Source organism: Nyctibius grandis, chromosome 4 (genome assembly GCF_013368605.1).
Source record: "Nyctibius grandis isolate bNycGra1 chromosome 4, bNycGra1.pri, whole genome shotgun sequence".
NCBI classification, from domain to species: Eukaryota; Metazoa; Chordata; class Aves; order Nyctibiiformes; family Nyctibiidae; genus Nyctibius; species Nyctibius grandis.
In genome coordinates, this window is record NC_090661.1 from 22,211,142 (window position 1) to 22,234,884 (window position 23,743).

At 44.5% G+C, this 23,743-nt stretch overlaps 1 protein-coding gene across 11 annotated transcripts in view; it reads left to right on the forward strand.

Annotated features, from left to right (window-relative positions):
* Positions 1-23,743, forward strand: part of PRR5L (proline rich 5 like) — an 84,913-nt gene that overhangs the window by 5,116 nt on the left and 56,054 nt on the right. Inside the window, exons 4-5 of one of the 11 annotated variants that reach the window (XR_011048013.1) lie at positions 17,690-17,811; positions 22,581-23,236. The exons of the other annotated variants lie outside the window; for them this stretch is intronic. The gene's annotated coding sequence lies outside the window, so the exon portion shown is untranslated. Of the gene's footprint in view, positions 1-17,689; positions 17,812-22,580; positions 23,237-23,743 lie in introns of those variants that run through there. 11 annotated transcript variants of the gene reach the window in all.

Here is a 23,743-nt window from a genome sequence, read left to right on the forward strand (position 1 = left end):
AGATGATGAGAGGGCTGGAGCACCTCTCCTATGAAGACAGGCTGAGAGAGTTGGGGCTCTTCAGCCTGGAGAAGAGAAGTCTCCAGGGAGACCTCATAGCAGCCTTCCAGTACCTGAAGGGGGCCTACAGGAAATCTGGAGAGGGGCTTTTTACAAGGGCAAGTAGTGACAGGACGAGGGGGAATGGTTTTAAACTGAAAGAGGGTAGATTTAGATTAGATATTAGGAAGAAATTCTTTACTGTGAGGGTGGTGACACACATGAACAGGTTGCCCAGAGAAGCTGTGGATGCCCCCTCCCTGGCAGTGTTTAAAGCCAGGTTGGATGGGCCTTTGAGCAACCTGGTCTAGTGAAAAGGTGTTCCTGCCTGTGGCAGGGGGGTTGGAACTACATGATCTCTAGGTGCGGTCTCCCTTCCATCGGGGCAAGAGGACAGTCCAGGAATGGTTTCCACTCGGCGGCGTCCTAAGTCCTCTGCGGGTGCCAGAAAGGACGTGGCAACGCAAATGGACCTGCCGTGGAAGCATGCAGAGGTCCAGGTGGCAGGCTGCAGGGAGTGCCAGAGCCTGGCACTGGCACTCGAGGGTAACGGAGACGTTGCCCGTGTGAGGTGTGAACAGGTCGATGACCTGATCTTCTTGGTGGCACAACTCAAGGAGGAGGTGGAAAGGTTAAGGAGCACAAGAGCATCCCAGGAAGAGATTGGCGGGCAGTGCTGTTCCCTGCCTGCCCTGGGGGAAACGGACAGGCCTAATGCTCCCTGGGAAGTGGAGGATCCTCTTCCTCCTCCACAAGGAGCAGGAGGAGACTTAGGGGATGGGGGGGAATGGAGGCAGGTCCTTGCTCGGGGTGATAGGCGAATCCCATTCCGACCTTCCTCCCCTCCCCGCGTCCCCCTGCAGAATAGGTATGAGGTGCTGGAACCCGAGCATCTTCCTGAGTGTCAGGGAGACACGAATCTAGGTGAAGGACCTTCTAAGGGGCTACGTAAACAGAAGCAACCAACTAGGAGAGTTGCAACCAGCTCCAAAAAGGAGAAAAGAAAAGTAATTGTTGTAGGTGACTCCCTGCTAAGGGGAACAGAGGGCCCCATATGCAGGCCAGACCCAACTCACAGGGAAGTCTGCTGCCTCCCTGGGGCTCGGGTGAGGGATGTTGCCAGGAGGCTTCCTGAACTGGTGAGGCCCTCTGACTACTACCCACTATTAGTATTCCAGGTGGGTAGGGATGAGATTGAAGAGAGAAGTCCCAGGGCAATCAAAAGGGACTTCAGGGCCCTGGGGCGTTTGGTGAAGGGGGTAAGTGCACAGGTTATATTCTCTTCAGTTCCTTCGGTGTTAGGTGAAAATAGGGAAAGGACTATGAAAATACAACAGATTAATATGTGGCTAAGAGACTGGTGCCGTAGGTGGGATTTTGGGTTCTTTGACCACGGGGCAGCTTTCATGGCACCAGGCCTGCTTATGCCAGATGGGGAACAGCTGAGTCAGAAGGGGAAAAGGGTTATGGCCCAGAAGCTGGCAGGGCTGATCAAGAGGTCTTTAAACCAGGTTCAATGGGGGAGGGGGATAAGACCAGGGCAACCACAAATGAACCTAGTGGCGACAGGCCCGCATCGGGGGCAAGGCCGCTAGCCCAGCTGAAGTGCATTTACACCAATGCACACAGTATGGGCAACAAACAGGAAGAGCTAGAAGCCACTGTACAGCAGGAAGGTTATGATGTGGTTGCCATCATAGAAACGTGGTGGGATCACTCTCATGACTGGAGTGCTGCTATGGATGGCTATAAGCTCTTTAAGAGGGACAGGCGAAGCAGGAGAGGCGGTGGGGTAGCGCTGTATGTTAGGGAGTGCTTGGACTGTGTCGAAATTGAGGAAGATGATGAGGATGACAAGGTTGAATGTCTATGGGTAAAGATCAGGGGGAAGGTCGGCAGGGCGGACATTACAGTGGGAGTCTGTTATAGACCACCCAACCAGGATGAGCAGGCGGACGAGGCGTTTTACAAGCGTCTGTCAGAAGCCGCCCGGTCGCCAGCCCTTGTACTCGTGGGCGACTTCAACTTGCCGGATGTCTGCTGGAAATACAACATGGCAGAGAGGAAGCAATCTAGGAGGTTCCTCGAATGTGTGGAGGACAACTTCCTCATGCAAGTGGTAAATGAGCCCACTAGAGGAGGGGCCCTGCTTGACCTGTTGTTTGTGAATAGAGAAGGACTAGTGGGAGATGTGAGGGTCGGTGGCCGTCTTGGGAATAGTGACCATGAAATGTTAAGAGTTTTCGATAGTGGGGGAAGTAAGGAGGGGCAAGAGCAAAACTTCTGCCTTAGATTTCCGGCGGGAAGACTTTAGCCTGTTTAAGAGGTTGGTGGACCGAGTCCCTTGGGAGTGGGTCCTGAAGGGCAAAGGAGTCCAGGAAGGCTGGACGTGCTTTAAAAAGGAATTGCTAAATATTCAGGAGCAGGCTGTCCCGGTGTGTAGGAAGACAAGCCGTCGGGGAAAAAGACCAGCCTGGTTAAACAGAGAACTTAGGCTAGAACTTAAGGAAAAAAAGAGAGCCTATTTGCTCTGGAAGAAGGGTCGGGTAACTTGGGAGGTCTATAGGGATGTTGCCAGGTCGTGTAGGGAGAAGATTAGAAGGGCCAAAGCTCAATTAGAGCTTGATTTGGCTGCTACAGTCAAAGATAACAAAAAAAGTTTCTACAAATACATTAACAGCAAAAGGAGGGTCAAGGAGAGCCTCCACCACTTGCTGAATGAGGAGGGTAGTGTAGTGTCAGGGGATGAGGAAAAGGCAGAGGTAGCTCAATGCCTTCTTTGCCTCAGTCTTTAATGTCAAGACCGGTTGTCCTCAGGAGACTCGGCCCCCAGAGCCTGAAGTTAGGGGCAGGGGGCTGTGTGAACCCCCCGTAATCCAGGAGGAGATGGTTAGTGACCTGCTGTGCCAATTGGACACCCACAAGGCTATGGGCCTGGATGGGATTCACCCTAGAGTAATGAAGAAACTGGCGAATGAACTTGCCAAACCACTCTCTATTATCTACCGGCAGTCCTGGTTAACTGGAGAAGTTGCAGCTGACTGGAAATTAGCAAATGTAATGCCCATCTACAAGAAGGGCCAGAAGGATGATCCAGGGAACTATAGGCCTGTCAGCCTGACCTCAGTGCCGGGCAAGGTGATGGAACAGATCATCCTGAGTGCCATTACACGGCACATGCAGGCCAATTGGGGCATCGGGGCCAGCCAACATGGATCCATGAAAGGCAGGTCCTGCTTGACCAACCTGGTCTCCTTCTATGACCAAGTGACCCGCTTAGTAGATGAGGGCAGGGCTGTGGATGTAGTCTATCTAGACTTCAGTAAGGCATTCAACACTGCCTCCCACAGCATCCTCCTAGACAAACTGGCTGCCTGGGGCTTGGATGGGTAGACTCTTAAATGGGTTAAAAACTGGCTGGATGGCCGAGCCCAGAGAGTGGTGGTGAATGGGGCAAAGTCCAACTGGCGGCCGGTCACTAGCGGTGTTCCCCAGGGCTCAGTTCTGGGGCCGGTGCTGTTCAATATCTTTATAGATGATCTAGACACAAGGATTGAGTGCACCCTCAGTAAATTTGCAGATGACACCAAGCTGGGTGGGAGTGTCGACCTGCTGGAGGGTAGGAAGGCCCTACAGAGGGATCTGGACAGGTTAGATAGATGGGCCAAGACCAACGGCATGAGGTTCAACAAGACCAAGTGCTGGGTCTTACACTTCGGCCACAACAACCCCATGCAGCGCTACAGGCTGGGGGAAGAGTGGTTAGAAAGCAGCCTGGTGGAAAGAGACCTGGGGGTGCTGATCGACAGCTGGCTAAACATGAGCCAGCAGTGTGCCCAGGTGGCCAAGAAGGCCAATGGCATCCTGGCCTCTATTAGGAATAGTGTAGCCAGCCGGTCTAGGGAAGTGATTGTCCCTCTGTACTCGGCACTGGTGAGGCCGCACCTTGAGTACTGTGTTCAGTTCTGGGCCCCGCACTTCAAGAAAGATGTTGAGGTGTTGGAGAGAGTCCAGAGGAGGGCGACCAAGCTGGTGAAGGGTCTGGAGGGTCTGTCCTACGAGGAACGGCTGAGGGAGCTGGGGTTGTTTAGCCTGGAGAAGAGGAGGCTCAGAAGTGACGTTATTGCAGTCTACAACTACCTGAAGGGAGGTTGTAGTGGAGTGGGAGTTGGCCTCTTCTCCCGGGCAACTCGCAATAGGACAAGAGGACACAGCCTCAAGCTTCACCAGGGGAGGTTCAGGTTGGACATTAGGAAGAATTTCTTCTCAGAAAGGGTTATTAGACATTGGAATGGGCTGCCCAGGGAGGTGGTAGAGTCACCATCTCTGGATGTGTTTAAGAAAAGACTGGACATGGCACTTAGTGCCATGGTCTAGTTGACATGGTGATGTCAGGGCAATGGTTGGACTTGATGATCCCAGAGGTCTCTTCCAACCTGATTGGTTCTGTGATTCTGTGATCTTTAAGGTCCCTTCCAACCCAAACCATTCTATGATTCTGTGATTTTTTCCTTTACTTCCATATGTTCATGTCACAAGGTGAGAAGCTGATACAATGTCAACAACTTCCTAATGCTCATAAGAAAAAGCAAATTCCTAGTAATAAAGTTGCTTATTGTTTTTCAAATTAGAAGATTAGCTCCTAAATTAATGCAGTAGAGATATGACATTAAGTATACTTTGATTGAACTGAATATAGACTATGTGCTGACCAAGAGAAAAGCTCTGTGCCCCAGCCAGTCTGTGGGTAAGCCCTGCAGAGTTTCAGGGTACAGGATTTCCAAACAGTCACCTATCTGCCAGCACTTACCAACTCCACAGGAGAGTCAGCAGGAGAAAAGCCTGCTTGTGCAGCATCCACTGCGGTGCAGACTGATGCATTAGCTTCGAAACATCTTTGTGGTCAGGCAGTTAGACAGGAGACATGGCACTGGGGTGGTAGAGCATCAAGCATACCTTGCCTCCTGGCAATCCTGCTGCAGAGACAGCTGTATCCTGTAGAGGGAGAGAGAATAGGATTTATAATTTCTCTGGACACCACAGCAAGATTTGTCACAGCTTGCCTGTAAAAAGCCTTAGACTTCTCCTAGGTAAAAGATGGGCAAGACTACTTATATCTACTTTTGTGAAGAAGTTTGAGATTTACAGACAGAAAGCGTTAGGCAAGCACTAAGTATGTTTGTCTTTTTGAAATAAAGCACCAAACAGTTAAAAATATTGAAAAGCTATACAAATGAGACTACTTGACAGCAACCTTTGAACGTGCATTGATTTAGACACCTTTGCAGGCATGAAAACAAGGCTTTTGCATTTAGCATTTTGACACAATTCAGACAAATTTATTGGTCTATGTGATTGGGGAAAGTTTCTGTATTGATCACTAGACCTGACAGGTAATCCAGTCCTTGCCGTAGGGACTTGTCTGTGTTAGACTCTTTTCGTCTTAAAATTTCCTACATTTATTTCTGTTGGTGAAACCCAATAATTTTGTGAGAGTGAGAGTAGGGTAGGACCATTTGGGGTACATCATGGGCATGATTAGCAATGTTGGCCTGACTCTGCATGACTATGTACCCTGTGCATTGTCAGTGTGTTGTCTGTTGCAGTGGCTAAACAAGGTGCAGGTAATGGAGAATCAAGATCTTTCCTGTTTACACTCATGTGGCATTTGGCTGCCTCTCTACTCACTGAACAGCTGCTATCCTGACAGGTTTTTATGGTTAAGATTTTTTAAGGAATGGAACAAATCCATGTGGCTAATACTTGGGTTTGTACTCTTCAGTGTCAGTTCTCAATTATCTTTCAGATGACTATTCCTTCCTCCCTGGCCTCTCAGATGAAGCAGTTAGTGCCTTTTCAGTTTGAATTGGTGATACTTGAGACTCTTCAAATGGGACTGCAAATTAGAGGGTGAAACCACTGCTGACAGATGTGATCTGTAAGACTCCGTGCTGACAGATACTCTGTGTGCTATGTAAGTCTATGGACACTTGTCAGTGTTAAAACTGGAAAGCGAGCAGCCTAACACTGTTGTGAAGAAGGCACTGCACATTAACAGTTCATCTAAGGTAATTTTCTTCCCCCCCTGCCGCAAGATGGTCCCTATAAAATTTGATAGACAGGTCAAACTGTGCCAGTTCACAAGATTATAAATGTGTTCAAACTGCATAGTGTCATCAGGACAAAAAGAAGCTGGGTATTTTCCAGCAGAAAGCATTTGGCCTAAGCATAATACCAAGCTTTTATGACTTTCTTTATTCAAGGTGTCATCCAGATGTAACAACCATTCATTGATGCTCACAAAACTCCTGGGAGAAAATTCTATATGTAACGTATCTCAAATCAATGGAACTGCATCTGCTTTTTTAAAGCAAATTAAAGCATGCTTTGAAACGTTTTCCTTGAAGTATTTGCAACCCTGACACCATAGCAGAGTTAGTTCTGGCAAGACAGAAGGAGCAAGCCACGAGGGACAAAAGCAAGACATCTAATCTCTCTTATGAAAGCAAAAAAAGTAAACAAGCCACAGAGTTGGCAAAGGATAAATATAAAGTTTAAAATTCATTGAAGGGGACATTTCTTCCTCCCCACTCTCCTTTTGAATGTCAGTGTCCCTCAGCATGACTTAGCCGTGCTGAGGCTAGACAGTGAAGCAGAGGCCAGCACCAGCATGGGCTCCCAGCTCTCCCTTTCAGCCACTGAAGGTGACTGCCACACTGTGCAAGCAACAATATGGAGGGGAAGGCAGCAAGGGAAAGCTCAAACATGCTGAAGTTCGTTGGTCAACTGCGGTTGACAACAGCTGCCAGAAAGGTATGTAAAACAGCAAGCCTCAAGCATGCACGTTTCAGTTGCATGGTTTCTTTCTTCCAAAGGAGGAACTTACTTACCTTCAGTAGCAAGCAGTTAGTAGGATCTATTACTGGGAACCATCACTGGCAGGAGAGCAGTTTCTGCACATCGATGGGGCCTCAGGCCATCCTGGTGACCTCTGGCCAGTTTAGGCTTCAGAACTGAGTGAAACATCAAGGACCAACTCTGAGAGTGCAGTGATGCCAGTATCAACAAACCAGCTGTAGAAACATTTCATCAGTTTAATATTCTGTATTCATTACAAAGTCTTGCTACACCACAGCCCATTGTAGTCAGCTGCAGGCACAATCCAAGGTCACTGTGACACAACCTATAATCTCTGCTTAACCATTTTTAGTCTGCTAACATTTCTTGCTTCACTTCCACTTTTCCACAGCCTAAACCCCACTTGATCACTGTCCTCTGCACTGCCTGGCTTTAACCACTGGGTGCCAGGGGCCTCCCAGCAGGAAGCCACTCATGCACCAGCTCATCCTCCTGTGATGGGAATGCTGCTTGCAGATAAGCAAAGGCTTGAGAATAAACCAGTGTGATGTTCTCCAAAGCAAGGAGTTGAGTATAAATGTAGAGCACACAGAGCTGCTGGCTTCTGTAATGTGAATCGCTTGTAGATTTGCAGGGCACCACACAAAATGCACCAAGAGGACAGTGTACAACCACTTCACCTAGCAATGCTTGTGCTCAGTTTGCATTTGTGCAAAACGTGCTGGGCTGTTAGGTGCACCCTGGGCAGTGGCAGATCAAGCTGGCCTCAGGCGCTTACGTACTTCAAGAAATTGCATGTCCACATTCACCTCGTTGCTGGTCCTGCAGCTCAGGCTGCCTGCAGAGCTGAGAGGTAAGGACAGCTGTAAAGTTATGACTGTGACCCAGAACTGAAACAAGAACCCCATCAGCTCATTTTATATGAGAATATATGAGAGAACAGTCACCATTTGTTTAAATTACATCTCAGTAAGCAAAAGGATTCATATCCCATTGTCAAGGAAATGCTGGAGTCATTCAGGCCTCTTCTGTTGCAGTTGCTGCCTTTTATTGGTTTGAAATTACAATTATGAAGGGTGTATTTCTGCCTTACTAGCTAGGATTGTCTTTTCATTCTGTGTTAATATGCTGGCTATTTCAAAGAAGTCCAGGTTTAAGTGCCAAGAAATAGTAATAAAATCATAAAGCCTCAATTTATTTCAACAATGCCTTGATCATGCGTATAATTGCAACAGAAAACAATCAAAAAGCAGTTTCTTTCTCAGATTGTTTTGGTTGGCTTAAAACTCGGAAAAGATGAGGTATACCCCATACACTCAGAAAAGCTTTTAGTAATGCCTCAAAACATAAGAGAAAAATTGTAAAAACTAAGAAACTGGAATATAAATTATATCCCTCTTTCTTCTGCTAAAGCTCTACCTCATCACAACCACATGCTTAAGTTACCAAGGCATCATAAGGGTAAATGTCAAGATAAATGCTTTAAAGATGTCCTTCACTCTATTATTAACATCACCATGGACTATTAAAATTAAAGGGCTCTTTAAAACATAATTGAATTTTCATTATTTATTGCTGTTGCTACTGTTCACTTCCTTGGGTGTAAGTAGTAAATCCCCAGAGGGAAGTTTCATATCTATATAAATGTATAATAGATGCTTTGCCTCTGGCCTTCTAGAAATAGCACAAATTCAGCTGTGTTTGTGCATCTATAATTTCAGGACCTGAGCCAGCCTCTCAAAGCAGCTTCCTGTTGGCAGCCTATATTTTACTGTCTTCTGCAGAGTTTTGTAAAATATCCAATACTAGTGACCGGGGTGTGTGAGGCAACAAATGCTGTGGACTACTCATCTGCTCTGTCATGGAAATTCCTATCTCAAAGTATCTGGAGGCAAGACGTGTCATTCAGTGTCTTGAACCTGCCATGGCTGGCCAGTTGTGTCTACAGCCTCTCTGTGTGTATGTGTGTGCGTGTGCGCATATGTTTGCACACGCACACAGGGAATAAGGGCTCTGATGAGGTCTCCTATGACTGTGTCAGTACTAAACAAGCTGGCCTGAGATGACCATCACCCTCAGATAAATTTAGTCCTTTCTAGAGGGGGAACAACACAATTTCCTTACTTGACGCCTATCATAAACTAAAAGCGCGTTGTTTGATGTGAGAGCTGCTTAATTTTATGCTTGCATTTCTATTCACCTCAGAATAGCAGAAATTATCTAACTACATAGAGATTTGAGATTATGTTTATGTGAAACATTATGCCACAAACAAATTGAATCCATCTAGCTCTCTGCTGGCCTCTTACCAATAAGATAAGAATGAAATATGAAATAGTACAAACCAATTACCTTTCTATTAAGGAAAGCTCTTTGAATGGATTGTGCAAGACACATGGAAGGAGTCTTCATCCCCAATGCACGTCATCTATTACATCCTAAATGCAGCATGTTTAATGTAAATTAATACCAGCTTTCTCTAGTAGAAGTACCTGTAACCGTTGTGTGTGCATTCATTGTATCTCACAGTCCGCATTCCCAAAGGAATGGTTTGGATGGAAACATAACGAGCTTCATTTGAAAGCAGTGGAGCCCTGAAACTTGCATTTCTTTTGCCAACACTGGGACTATTTCAGCCAGAAACCGGCTGGGATTTACAGCAAGCCCTTTTGCAGCAGGAAGCACTGAACAGAATGACCCACCAGCAATGTTCATATGAACACATATAACAGGGTGAGAGTGCCTGGGTGCCAGCTGATCAGTGAGCTCTGTCCAGGTGAGTGTGACATGAGGAAGGAGCGTGAACTGGCCTTCGCGGTGCAGGACAGGGGTGTAGGACCACAGTTAGGGTGGCCAAGGCAGAAATACCTTTGTTGACTTGCCCTGGGACATACAGGACCCTAGTAGCAGGCAGAGAAATCATAGAATCATAGAATGGTTTGGGTTGGAAGGGACCTTAAAGATCATCTAGTTCCAACCCCCCTGCCACAGGCAGGGACACCTTTCCACTAGACCAGGCTGCTCAAAGCTCCATCCAACCTGGCCTTGAACACTGCCAGGGAGGGGGCATGCACAACTTCTCTGGGCAACCTGTTCCAGTGTCTCACCACCCTCACAGTAAAGAATTTCTTCCTAATATCTAATCTAAATCTACCCTCTTTCAGTTTAAAATCATTACCCCTTGTCCTATCACTACATGCCCTTGTAAAAGTCCCTCTCTGGCTTTCCTGTAGGCCCCCTTCAGGTCCTGGAAGGCTGCAATAAGGTCTCCCCAGAGCCTTCTCTTCTCCAGGCTGAAGACCCCAACTCTCTCAGCCTGTCTTCACAGGAGAGGTGCTCCAGCCCTCTGATCATTTTTGTGGCCCTCCTCTGGACTCACTCCAACAGCTCCATGTCTCTTATGTTGAGAGCCCCAGAGCTGAACACAGTACTCCAGGAGGGGTCTCACGAGAGCAGAGTAGAGGGACAGAATCACCTCCCTCGACCTGCTGGCCATGCTTCTTTTGATGCAGCCCAGGATGCAATTGGCTTTCTGGGCTTCGAGTGCACATTGCTGGCTCATATACAGTTTTTCATTCACCAGTACCCCCAAGTCCTTCTCCTCATGGCTGCTCTCAATCCATTCTCCTCCCAGACTGTGTTTATGCTTGGGATTGTCCCAGCCCATGTGCAGGACCTTGCACTTGGCCTTCTTGAACTTCATGAGATTCACATGGGCCCTCCTCTCTAGTCTGTCAAGGTCTAGTCTCTAGTCTGCCCTCTGGATGGCATCCCTTCCCTCTAGAGTATCAACCACACCACTCAGCTTGGTGTCATGTGCAAACTTGCTGAGGGTGCACTCAATCCCACTGTCTATGTCCCAGACAAAGATGTTAAATAATACTGGTCCCAAACTGGATCCCTGAGGGACACCACTCATCACTGGTCTCCACCCAAACATTGAGCCATTGACCACAACTCCGAGTGTGACCATTCAGCCAATTCTTTATCAACTGAGTCGTCCATTTGTCAAGTCCATGTATCTCCAATTTAGAGACAAGGATGTCATGCGGGACAATGTCAAATGCTTTGCACAAGTCCAGGCAGATATTGTCAGTTGCTCTTCCCTTATCCACCAATGCTGTAACCCCATTGTAGAAGGCCACCAATTTGTCAGGCACAATTTGCCCTTAGTGAAGCCATGTTGGCTGTCACCAATCACCTCCTTGATTTCCATGTGCCTTAGCATATTTTCCAGGAGGATCTGCTCCATGATCTTGCCAGGCACAGAGGTGAGACTGACTGGCCTGTAGTTCCCCAGGTCTTCCCTTTTTTCCCTTTTTTAAAATGGGGATTATGTTTCCCCTTTTCCAGTCACTGGGAACTTCACTGGACTGCTATGACTTTTCAAATGTGATACATAACGGCTTAGTAACTTCATCTGCCAGTTCCCTCAGGACCCACGGCTGCATCTCGTCAGGTCCCATGAACTTGTGCAACTTCAGGTTCCTTAGATGGTCTCGAACCCGATCTTCTCCTATGGTGAGCGGTACTTCATTCTCCCAGTCTCTGCCTTTGGATTCTGTGAGGTGGGCAGTGTGGCTAGAGCACTTGCCAGTGAAGACCAAGTATAAAAAGTTGTTGAGTACCTCAGCCTTCTCCATATTGGTTGTAGCCAGGTCTCCCGTTTTGCTCATTGAGGGGGTACAGTTTCTTTCATCTTCCTTTGTTGCCTTATGTACCTGAAGAAACCCTTCTTGTAATTTTTTATGTCCCTAGGCCCTGCACTTCCAGGCCATATCCCTATAATCTCCCCAGGATGTGCATCCCTGCTTCCACTGCCTATGCATTTTGGTTTTGTATTTGATATGATAGACAAGGTTTCTTTTTCCTGAGCACACGAGGCTCGGGAGAACTATACTTCCACTAAGAAAGACCAAAGACAGATTTGGCCAAAACTTAAATATTTCATTTCCTTTCAGTCTCTGACAGTCTTTGATGTCCATGTTGCTATTCTCCTACAGGAGTCAGCACAAGTTGCCTCCTGATTAAGAAACAGAACAGACTGAGAACAATGAGGTACACCAAGATAAAAGCATAAGTGCATTTTCAGAGCTGCAGGATCCTAACTATAATGGTGACAGGCACAGAGTGGTAAGCATGACAGAGGTGCTGTTTGGAGTTAAAAACAAACAAAACCATTTTCCATATGTCCTTTTGTGGTGTCTCAGGCAGCACTGTCCGGGGCCACACAGCCATGCCATGCTATGACCAGCAGCTCTGCTTCTGCAAGGGATGCAGAGTCATGGCTGTGACACTCAGTGGTGTGACTCTCACGCTCAGCATGTGAGGTTTGGCAGGCTTGTTTGGAGGAGGGCAGGATAACAACAGGAGTGGGTGCTGCAGGCAAGGGATGGCAGGCCACTGCCCTGGGCAAGGGGGACAGAGGCAGCTGACAGAGATGGGAACTGTATTCTGCATTGGTTGCTTACTTCTGAAAGCATAAAGTTCTTGTGTTTATACACCAAGTACCCCATTGGTTCTTTTTAATTTAATTGATTTTTTTTTAAATTCAGAACATTTTATGGCTATTGTGATTTATGGTCTTTTCCTCTCAGTAAACTGCAGAATGGAGCTTGCAAAACCCCCAGCCTTTTAGGACATGCTGTATTTAATCCTGGCACCCAAGTTATGTATTTCGATGTGTTGTCTGAATCTTTTGCCATGCCGAGAAGAGCACCTAAGCATTGGTGTGCTTATTGTTTTGTTTCTTGCTGACTGGTACATCTGCCAAACAATCTGACTTCTTTCCTTGTCCCCACAATTACAGCATTGTACAATGCCACAGAACAGCATCAACTGATGCATGGTGCCTCATGGTACCAGAGACTGAATTGAAGGGCTGCAGAGGAGTGTCACAGCCTTAAAAAATGATGTGGCCAAACCTAGAATTTGTTTTGATTTGTTTTTTTTTTTTTATTTTGTTTTGATAGCTGTTGTTTAAACCAGGCTCCCCAGTATTTCTCTGTTAAAAACATCTTCTTCTGACATGGTTATAAAATTACCTTAGTTGAATGATAAACCCGACGACCATGAGTCTAAATCAACCCTAGGAAGTCATTCCTTGGCTTATAGCTGGTGATGTTGCCCTGTCACTAGGGTGCTTTGTTGCTTTTACCCCGGTTGTGTATCCTTACTGTGACAGATTGTATTGGCAGAAGAGCCACTACCTGGGGAAGAGGAGGAAATCAGGGAAGACAACTGCAGGCATGGTTTTATTGGTAGAGTGTTCCTCTGAGAACTATATGTTTGCTGAGGATTTGTGTCAGCTCAGGAGGAGAACTTGTGCATGCAACAGAAAGGCTGGAGATTTGTGGCTGACTTCATAGTTTCAGTGTATCCACATACCATAAAAACCTGTGATTACAAAAGGCAATGTAAATGCAGTGGTGTAAACCATGCCTTAAAGGAGTCCCCACTTTCGACTGTAACTCTTCATGCCAATGCTACATGAGAGCATTGCTGCCTGAATCCTCATATTGCAATATCTTGCCAACATACAGTGATGTAACGTTATGCAACTTCATTATGCAGTGACACAAATACCGTGGAGCTGAAGCACTACTTTCAAGAAAAATTGCTTCCACCAGTAAAAATATTGCTTAAATCAACACAAACACAGGTTTTTGGTAGTAAGGCGGCTTAGTGTCACCGACTGTTCTGAATCAGCATGTCCAGAAATGAAGCAGAATGAATTCTCATATCTTCAGATACAAACTGCTGTAGTTTAGACAAGTATAGTTACTTTATACCTCAGGAGATGTGCTTAAAAGTAGAACCTCATATACCAATCTGGAAACAGCAGAACCATGTATCAGTCTGTTATGCCTTTTCTCTGTATTGTGGTTGTAATGTGTAGTGAAGTAAGGTAAATGTGGGACAGAGTAGAACCATTAGAGCAGTCCTGCCAGCAATACTTATCATGTGTCTTCATTAGTGTTTTACTTCAGATCAGAAGTGTATTTTTGATGCAAATTTCCTGATCGTATCTATTGCCTGTGTTTCATTTTGCATCAGGGGCTGATTTTGGAGTGCAGGCACTATATTCTGTTGAGTGAAATTAAACTGGAAAATGTTCACCAGAAGTGCACCTAACGTGCTCAGACCTTAATAGGCAATCAGTTCAGGGGACCCAAATGAAGGTGTTTTGAAATGAAAAAAAATGGAATATGCATAGTGTGCTTGTCAGATCCTCAGCATCAACTGCGTGTGTAGAGCATCTGCTCTACAGATTCTTGGTCTGCTTGACCTTACCATGCAGATGTAACCTCACCTGATTTTTAAGAGGCATTGAGAGGACCTACTGAAAATCAGGCTCCTGATTTTTCTTTCATCTTCCCCGTGTATGAAATGCACCAAGTGAAATTTTTGCTCCTCCATAGACTATGATCGTTAGTGAATTAGTGCTTACACAGTATCACTGCAAATGCCATGTCATTGCTGTAAATGTACTGATAACAGTGAGGAAAAGATGTTAATTTATTCTATAGCTTCTAAAATATTTCACAACTTATATAACTAGTAAATACTTCAATCGTTGCTGAAAATGCAGCCACTTCTAGAGTGGAACATGTTAGATGAGCCAGCACACAAAATTGCAATGTAACTATAGGAAACGGGGTGGGGGGGAAAGGGGAATTGCATAAAGAATCACATGTCCTAGGTAAGAATCAGCATATTGCAACCCAAACTGGATTTGGACTAGCATTTGCCTCTGTTTTTACAGTAAGATTCAATGTGATTTTTAAGTACTCAGGATCCTCCCAGCTACATTTCTTTGGGAAATATAGTCTGGATATGCTCTAACTCAGTAAACTGAGGCAGGGGCAGTAGTCCTAGAGAAAAATGGTTTCTACAGTAAGCAAAAAGAATACTAATTGCTATGAGTTCCTTGCTTGATATTTTTCCTGTCTATATTTCTAAAAGGAAAGGCATTTGAGATACTGGTTAATGTAAGGACTGGTTAACGTAAGGACTTGCATTGATAAGTAAGTTAAACAGTGTTTGGAGAAAGTTAATTAGTCACAGAAAAATATGCTGCATTTTCAACACTTCATACTGTTGATACATAGAACATTTTTTCTTAAGCAGAAGCAAACAGGAAGCATAACTCTTTCAGTATCACCACAGATTCGGATTTGATTCAACTAGGAAAGAAAAATCTGTAGTAAAAAAAAAAATAATTAAAAAAACCCTTTTCCTTCCTGGAACAGGAAATGTAAAAATAGGAATAGTCTACTTCCAAATCCTGCTAAAAGAGGTGAAAATATTTCATGTGTTTGCCAAAAAAAGGCTCTACCTTGGTTTTGAAAAGGCAAGTATAATGACCTAACCAGTTTCAGAAGTGAATTTCTGCAGCATATTAAAAAAGCTGTTTCTGAAGTGACATTGAAAACACTAAAGCACACAGAGTTCCTAACTACCTTGATTTTCAAGGGTGCTATCATAAGCTCCAAAACAGTGTCAATCAGTTCAATCAATCTGTGAACTATGAACCACTATTGATCCATAAAATATAAGAGTACAGGCAATGGAATACTTGCTGACTTCTGACTGTTAAAATCTCCAGTTAAAATGGTTGTGATTATAACATGTAATTTAATTTTTCTAAAATCACAGCATTTATTACGTAGATGTCAAATGCTTTATTTATTGAGCTCCTAGTTGACAACACTAGTAGTATATAAAATGTTCCAGAGACTCCCCACTTTTTCTTTTTTTTTCCCTGCAAAAAACTATTTGGCTTGTTAATTACAAAGGTTGAGAACTGCTTTTCTTACAGCCCAGGTTTGGGCTTGGATATTGATACTCACTTAGAAACTTTCAGTCCAAACTCTCTCTTTCTCTTGGTCAGCTCAAAGCCACAGTTTGAAAAATGGATGTCTTTTAGTTTTTCATACATTGAAGAGAAGCTTCATGTTCAGAAGACTCACTAATCCAAATAGGTAAGCAAGCCTCAAATACTGTGCAGTTCAAACCCCAGGCATCTTGAAGTGGGAGCCTCAGAGTCTAAAAATCTCCTTCTGCTGGAGTAATGAGAATCGCTGTGCTTGGACAACCATCCTCATTTCTCAAGATAAGGAGGCAGGAGAGGAGTTTTGAATTTTTTAGGTCTGACATGTGGACTAAGAAGCAGTCACATTTGGGGGGACTTGAACAGATGAACCTCTCTCAAAATGCTGATACCAGTTCTCCTCCCATCTAAAGCAGGGAGGTTTCTTCCAGAATACTTTATTGGTTGCATCCAGCAGCCTGCACTCACCTCCTTCTGCAAATACGATCTACATGATTAGCTGGATCTGAGTCAACACCCCCAGACTAGGGCACAGGATACAGAAGGATTTTATTACGAGTTGGGTTTCCTGGAGGGAAATCCAGCTAAAGAGGAGGCTCACATTCTCCCCAGTCTATTGTTCAGTCAGACTTGGACCCTGGCCTTTTCTGTTTATTTATTCAGACCTCCCGTCTCCTTGCATACCAATCTGTATGTGTACAGTAAACACTGGAAGCTCATTGTAGTGGTAATAACGCATTGCAGCTACATGAATCCACATCTTCCCGGGTCAGCTGCTAATCTTCGTTCTTTCTGCCCTCTTTTCCCTGCTGCCAGGCTCATGCAAGAAGGTAGGTGCAGGCAGTCTGTATCCTGTGCATACAGACTGTCATTCCCCTGAGCAATGCTGCATACTGCAACTTTCATCAGATGAAAAAAATACCTTTATGTCAGCAAAATGTCTTTTTCAAGGGTAATGGAGGTGACAGAAGAGTTCATGGCTTAAACTTACATATTTATAAGAGAGGGAGACTTTTTTTTTTGTTAATTTTATGACCACTGTGTGTAGAGAAGGGGACAATATGGAATCATATTATGGCTAGATAGAATTGACTTCATTGACTTTGCAGCTCAGGCTGTGGCTACACATTTGGCAGCAATGTAGCTTAACTCATGTTAACACAGTTATTTCTCTTTGCTCCTTCCAGGAACATGTGCCATCCTTGTGCCATGGAGTTTTCCCCAGCAAGATGTCTGCCCTTTGCAGATTTTGGAAAACATAGATGTGAAAATAAATTAAAATACATCTGCCATTGTAGAGAAGTAGTGATTGAAGGGCAGGGAACACCTCTTTCTAGCTTTATCTTAGCTAATACAGGTAAAAATAGTGGTGGACATGGCTGAGAGAAGTTGTCTTTCCATATGCTTTTCCTGTTCCTATGGTCCGTCCAAGGCATCTACTTTTGGCTACTGTTGGAGACAGAAAACTGAGCTAAAGGGACCCATTCTGGACATTAATATGTTACATTGCCTAGTAACCAAGCACAAGGTGGCTGGGGTCTCTGCTAGCCTGCCTGAGGTGAGATTCATGCAATCAGAAAGGTTCCCTATTTCCAGTTGCTTGTAACGACTGTACAGTTAGACTAAGCAAGCATCTCTCAGTGGTAGAACTACTCATTTTTAAACAGGTTGATCATTCATGGTGAAAATGGATCTGTCAGACATGTAGCTGCACTTGCTTTTGCCTCTCACTTCCAAAATCCCCTGCCTAGGCCTGAACATCACCTCTCCTTCACTGAGCAACCCCATGTGCTAGGTGCAGCCTAATAGAGTCCCTTCATAAGGCACATTCCCCAGCTGCAGCCTGTTGCTCTTTGCATGGGTGCCTCATTTGGTAGACCTCCTGGCCCGTGATGTAGTGCAGTGCTAGCCCAGGCATTGCTTTACTGAGGTCTCATGAAAACTACTTTTTTCCCACAGTTCAAGGGGGAAGGCACAGTTCATGTGCATTTCCTTAGCCATGAGCTAGCAGATGCACTTTCCGTTGCACAGGGAGGATGTGAGAGAGGATGCCTGCCCAGGGCATGGTGCGCATGGATCCGGTGAGTAATAATCCAGAGTAAATTACTGTTTACTTGGAAGGTTTTTGCTGTTTTGATTTCACATGTCTCAGCAAGGTGTGAAAATGGTGAGGAAGGAAGGGAGGAAGAGAGGGAAAGAAGGAAAAGAGGCAGGCTGTTTTATTTGTTGAACGTTTTTGATTGCAAAGCCCAAGTGTTGGCCCTGTGTCTGTTCTAGTGAGTTGGCACTACACACACACAAAATCTCAGATTTCCTTTATGAATGGCTGAAATTACAGTCTTGCCTGGAAGAAGGGTAAGTTCCACATAAAAAAAACAGTCTCTGTGGAGGGTTTTTGAAAATAAATCAAAAACCTGAGAGACTGAGAAAAAATGTGAGAACTGGAGATGTGTCAAACCGATTTGCCCAGCTTCATCTTGGCACAGTTAGGATATGACTCTCTTCCACACAAACGCAGAGCCCTACACTCAGATTCCACAGCTGGTGTTCAAACACCCATGTTAGCTCTCTGGAGGAGAGCAAGTTTGTACTCACAGCCATTTGGCCACCATACAGTATTGCTTGTAAGCAATATGAACACATGCATATGGGATTCTCTAGTTAAATACATTTATTCTGGCAGTCACAAACTGAATTCCACAAGTGCACAGGCCTTGCTGGCTTGCAAAGACTCATCCTATGCAGAAGATTGGTGAACAGTCTGCACCTTCATTTAAGCAGTACTTTTAGCATCTTATGTCCTTGCTCCCACTTTATGGTGCCTTTGTGGTACAAAGGTTCTATCTGATAACAATAGATAATTTGGGATCAGAGGCATCTGGTAACATGGAGGAATACTCCATGAAGCTGTCCTTCACTATCATCCACATAACTACCACAAGCCATGCATGTTCTGGGTATTTGCATCTTACTTTTACTCTGTATTTTGAAATGCAGTCCACCTTTCAAATGCCCCCATTTGTCCACCAAGCCTTCTCAACCTCTCTAGTTTAATCCTACAGTATAGCCTCATTGTATATTTCACAGGCTATACAGTATAGCCTCACTGACACTTCTATGCCAGACGAGAGCATCTATTCAAGGAGTTTAAGTGGTCAAGAAAGGGATATAGTTACTCACTAATTCTGCTAGTCCGTTTTTCTCTATAGATAAACTCTGAATGGCTGAGGGTTTTCTTCTCCCCCCGGACACACCCCAGCCTTCTCCCCCACAGCACAACCCTGTTCCTGGACAGACAAAATAAGATCCTTTAACTACTAAAGGTATCTTCCAGTTTGGCTCAACCTCAGCACTGCTACATCTGGAAGAAATGACCTGGCATTTACAGTGGGAGTCAAGAGCAGATGAGTAAATAAGCACCGAGCTGTAGACCTGTAAATTCAGCCTATGGCACCCGGCTGCATTCTCTTGTTCCTTCCTTTATCAAGGAAGGCAGGGTCACCCCTGGGAGGTGAGGCTAAGTTGTCAGCGACTGTGCCAAGTCAGCAGCATATGCCACACAAATACAAATGAGAAACCTGCTCTGAGGCGAAAAGGCATGTCTGCTCATCATCCCACCAACTGTGGGATGGCTGTGAGGGTTTGAGTCTCTCCTGCATTCTCTCTGAATATAAATATAGGAAGAGGCACTGTGATCACTTCTGGTGAGACACATGATTTCTTCTTGGCCCCTCACTAAACTGTTTCTTCTGCCAGTCAGCTCAGGTGGTGAACATGTCCTTCTGCTGCATCCACACAGATATGTTGACTTCAGCTGGCTCTGAGAGCTACATCAAAGTAACGGTGCTGAATGCATTTAGGTGTTTTAAGGAGGAAAGTCTGTTTTTTCTCACTAAAAGAGCCCTGCCCCCAGTAGTGACTTTCACCACGTTAGAGTGCTTCTGTCCCACAGAGCATAGCATGGTCAGCAAGTGAGGTGTTGGAAGTGAAAAAAAGACAGACTGAAAACCAACAGATGAATCACAGTATCAGGGATGAATAAAGGAAGGCACCTTAGAAACCTCCTGTAATTAGAACAGTGTGATTTGCCATCCCTTCACCCATAAGAGTCAATTAACACCTAGTGATTCACTTGTTTTGCCATAAGAAAGATGTCTTATACTATGTGCGTAGTCTTTTGGGTATGCAGCTTTGAAAGACAATATAACCCAAAGTTGTTGCCAGCAGACAGCTGATACATGAAATATCAGATCTCTCTGCAGCTGGTAACTGAGCCATTGGTCACCTTGCCAAAATTACCTACTCTGGTGACCTCTTTACTCACACAGTCTACAGATCCTAAATGACCTGATAGTGAGCCCCATGGAGCAGACTCACAACAAGGCAGCGCACATGGCAGAGAAGCTGCAGTGCTGCTTTTGAGGCTTTCCTCACACTAATGGCACACACTGAGGTTCTCCTGGGCTCTTAGGCTTGTATCACTTTGTGATTCACACAACAATGGATACAATTGCCTTTTTCCAATGCCATCAACAGAACAGAGTGAGGTCAAGCTCCCTGTGAGGAGTAAGGGTGGTATCCTTTTTGTAAGCCAGTTCATCTTCCTGATCCAATTTGCTGTGCAGCCACATAGATATTTGGTGGTACCAGGGGGGACAGTGATGGGCAGAGCTAATGGCCAAAGCCAGTGTGAGTGTGAGCTGGCCTTTTTCAGTGGCAATCACAGCTAATTTTGGTGAAACTGTGATGTGAGAAACTGCAGTAACATGAAGACAGGCTGAGAGCTGTGGTGATAAGTAGAGAAAGACGGGCCAAGAGAGGGATGGAAAGTAAAAGGTATTGCTTTCAGCACGAGAGGCGAGGGCAATGACATTTGTAGCACTGTTCTGCATAGATATGAGTGAAGATTATATTTTTGAAAGCTGGAAGAAAAGATATCACATTAATTTTGATATGAAGTGACTGAAGTCAGGCTGAGATATATTGCTGTATGGATAAGTAAGGACATTATTTGAAAGAAGACACACGGAAAGGATCTGCAAAATTTAGACATTGCTTGAATATGAGGACCTAGAGAAAAAAAGGTCTCAGTTAAAAACAATGGCCAAATAAATGTTTATAGGCAGGGGGCAGGGCATTTATAGTATAGTATATTAAACTGGAAAAGGAAGAGAGAGGACTGGAGTAGAAAGTAAAAACATGCACTGGTAGTTAAACTCTTTCTGTATATATGATATTACCTGGAGGCAAGATGAAGGAGAAGAAAAGTGACCAAAAGAAAAAGACGTCCCTTAGGAAGCTGAAGGAGGATAAAGTGATGAAGCAATTAAGGAGGTAGGAGAAACCACAAGAGAACCATCAGGGAAAACAAAAGGCAAAAGGACAGCTGTGCATTTAAAAAATGCCTGATGCATCAGAGAAGATGGGAACTGCTCTGAGGTTTGACTGAAATGTGGTATTTAGAAAATGTGACATAGCACTATGATGCCTAAGGTATAGAAAATAGATTGGAGAGGGTTTAGGATGGATGTATAGGATTCCAAGTAATGAATTTAAACACTCGGTTTACTGACCTTGGGGATTAAAGGCAAGAGGGAGATGAAGCTGATGGAGATGCTGGAGAGACAAATGAAGTCAGGAGTGGGATGGGAAGAATTAAAGCAGGAGGATGGAAAGAAGGGTCTGTTCTGCTTGCTTATGTCCTTTGGAAATTTATATTATGGTTTCTAGCAGAGGTGAATATAAGGAAGACTGGTTGCCACTGCCTTTGCCTGGCTATGATTTGTAGTGTAACTGTAAAGTATTACACAAAAACATACTCTAGTTCTTTCAGTTCTTTTCTTCACTTAGATCTTCTCTCCCTGTAGGCTAGTTTGTCTTCTCCTCGGAGGTTTGCCACTGATGCGACAAGCAGTGCTCTACAGAGGAGGAAGCTTTAGAAACAAAGAAATTAGAGAAGGAAAATTCCTCTGTAAAAGATCAGCTAGCCCACTATCCTTGATAGGGCCAAGGGATAAACACTAGCATTGTGCTTATTTAAAATACTACAAGAAGAAGCGTCCTGGAGCAACTGCTCCACCAGGCAGTGGATCTTACAGCCAAGCCATTGTAACAGTACTCATCCTTATCTTTTTGCCTCATTTCATCCTAGTTTCTCCTTCCTCACAATAATAATACTCTCAATTCTGCAAACCTAAATAGTTGTTCTCTCACAGTGCCTACTTTTTGTAGCTTTGTGTCCTACACACTGTGCACAGTTGTATTTAGTTCTTTCAGCTCGTATGACAGCATCTCTAAATCAATCCTCATCACTTCTACCTTTTTAAAAAATTAATTTCTTTATGTTTACTGATGTCTTTTTGATTAGAAGATGTTCAGGACTGAATGCAGTATGCCAGGGGGCTTACATGACAATACCGCTAACAGAGGCCTTTGTTACAGTTTCTGTTTATGAACTCTACTATCCCATTGTTTTCTTGTTTCTGTTTTTTTTTTTCCCTCCTGTAATCTCAAATTACAGGCATGTCTAATTTACTGTCTGCTCTCCTGCTATTTTAGGTCTCTTTCAGCATTACAGCTTCTGAGAATCCTTCTTCCCAATTAAGTGATTTGAATTATTTTTTGCCAGATGTAGTATAGCTGCATTTTTCCCTGTGGAATTACATTTTGTTTCCTGAATATCATTTGTGCCAGAGCTTCGATTTGTAAGATTAATAGAATAATGTACCTTCAACCCCACAGCTTGGAGGTGTTTCCCTCCTTTCCCCTCCCCTTCCCTAGCTTGGAACCATAACAATGAATATTAAAAGATGACTAAAGAAAAAATTAATTTTTTTTGTTCTCTTTGCAGGAGTTGTTTAAGCTTCGCAGCATCACTGATATATGGAATTTTCTCACTACAGGCCCAAGAGAAAGGTGAACTGCGTTGTGAAATAATTTGCAGAATGTCACTGAGGACTGCCAGACTTGTTGCCCTCCCTGTCTGAGCTGGGTTAGGAGGTTGCTGCTCCCAGCATATCCCCAGCTGTTTGCCCCGCACTCTTTGCTAGAATCTTCAAGGTTAACTTCAAGTGTAGCTACTGCCTAATCCTTTGCTGTCAAAATCATCCACTTTAGTCGAAGTAATTTTTTTCTTGCTTGCTTGTGTGCCCTCTCTCTCTCTTTCATTGGACAGCTGGAGCAAATACATGCTATCCCAGCAGATGGAACGGGAAAGAGATCTTTGGTGGATAGGATAACAATAAACTGAAGGATGGTGACCTCTTAACCTGGTTCAGCTGCAGCCCTCAGCTCTTTGAAAATTAGTGCCAGAATTAGAAATGCTCTTCAGAAATGATGACTCTTCTTATTGACCTCCTCATAGCCCACACTGTGGGTCTTTTCCCAGAACTCATTTCTGGGAAGCACATGATGCTGCAGACTTGTTGGATCACACAGCCGAAGCAAAGGCGTTATGTTGTGGATTCATCCCGTCATCAAGTGCATTATAAAGCAAATCAATAAAAGGTCACATCTGTTAGTTACAACTCCTGTGGTTTGGCTCTATCGAACACCACACTGTGTGAGAGCAGGACGTGTGTGTGCTCAGGGCTGTCTTGCTATAGAGTGTGTTGCAGAGAGGATGTGTGGTGTTGAGGCAGAGTGTCAAAAACAAAATGAAAGCTGTAGCTATTTTTCACATATCTGTTCGTTATAAAAATGCCTGTAGCAACATCATTGATGTTGTCCATTTGCCTGCTTTTCAGCTTTGAGACAATGCTGTAGACTTGAACAAGGCCACAGAAGAGTCGACTCCTCTCACGCAAAGCGCACAGCAGTCCATTTGCACCATGTATTGGCTTCAGTGCTGAGAGAAGACGTCTGTAAATTATCACTTGTCTGTGTAAGGCAAGGAGCTTTCTTTGGAAACCATATTATTGTCTTTTTGCTCTAACCAAAGTTAAAAGGGAAAAAAGGAGCTATTAAAGGTCATTTTTCTCATCTGTCAATCTAAACATAACTCTCTTCTCTTCA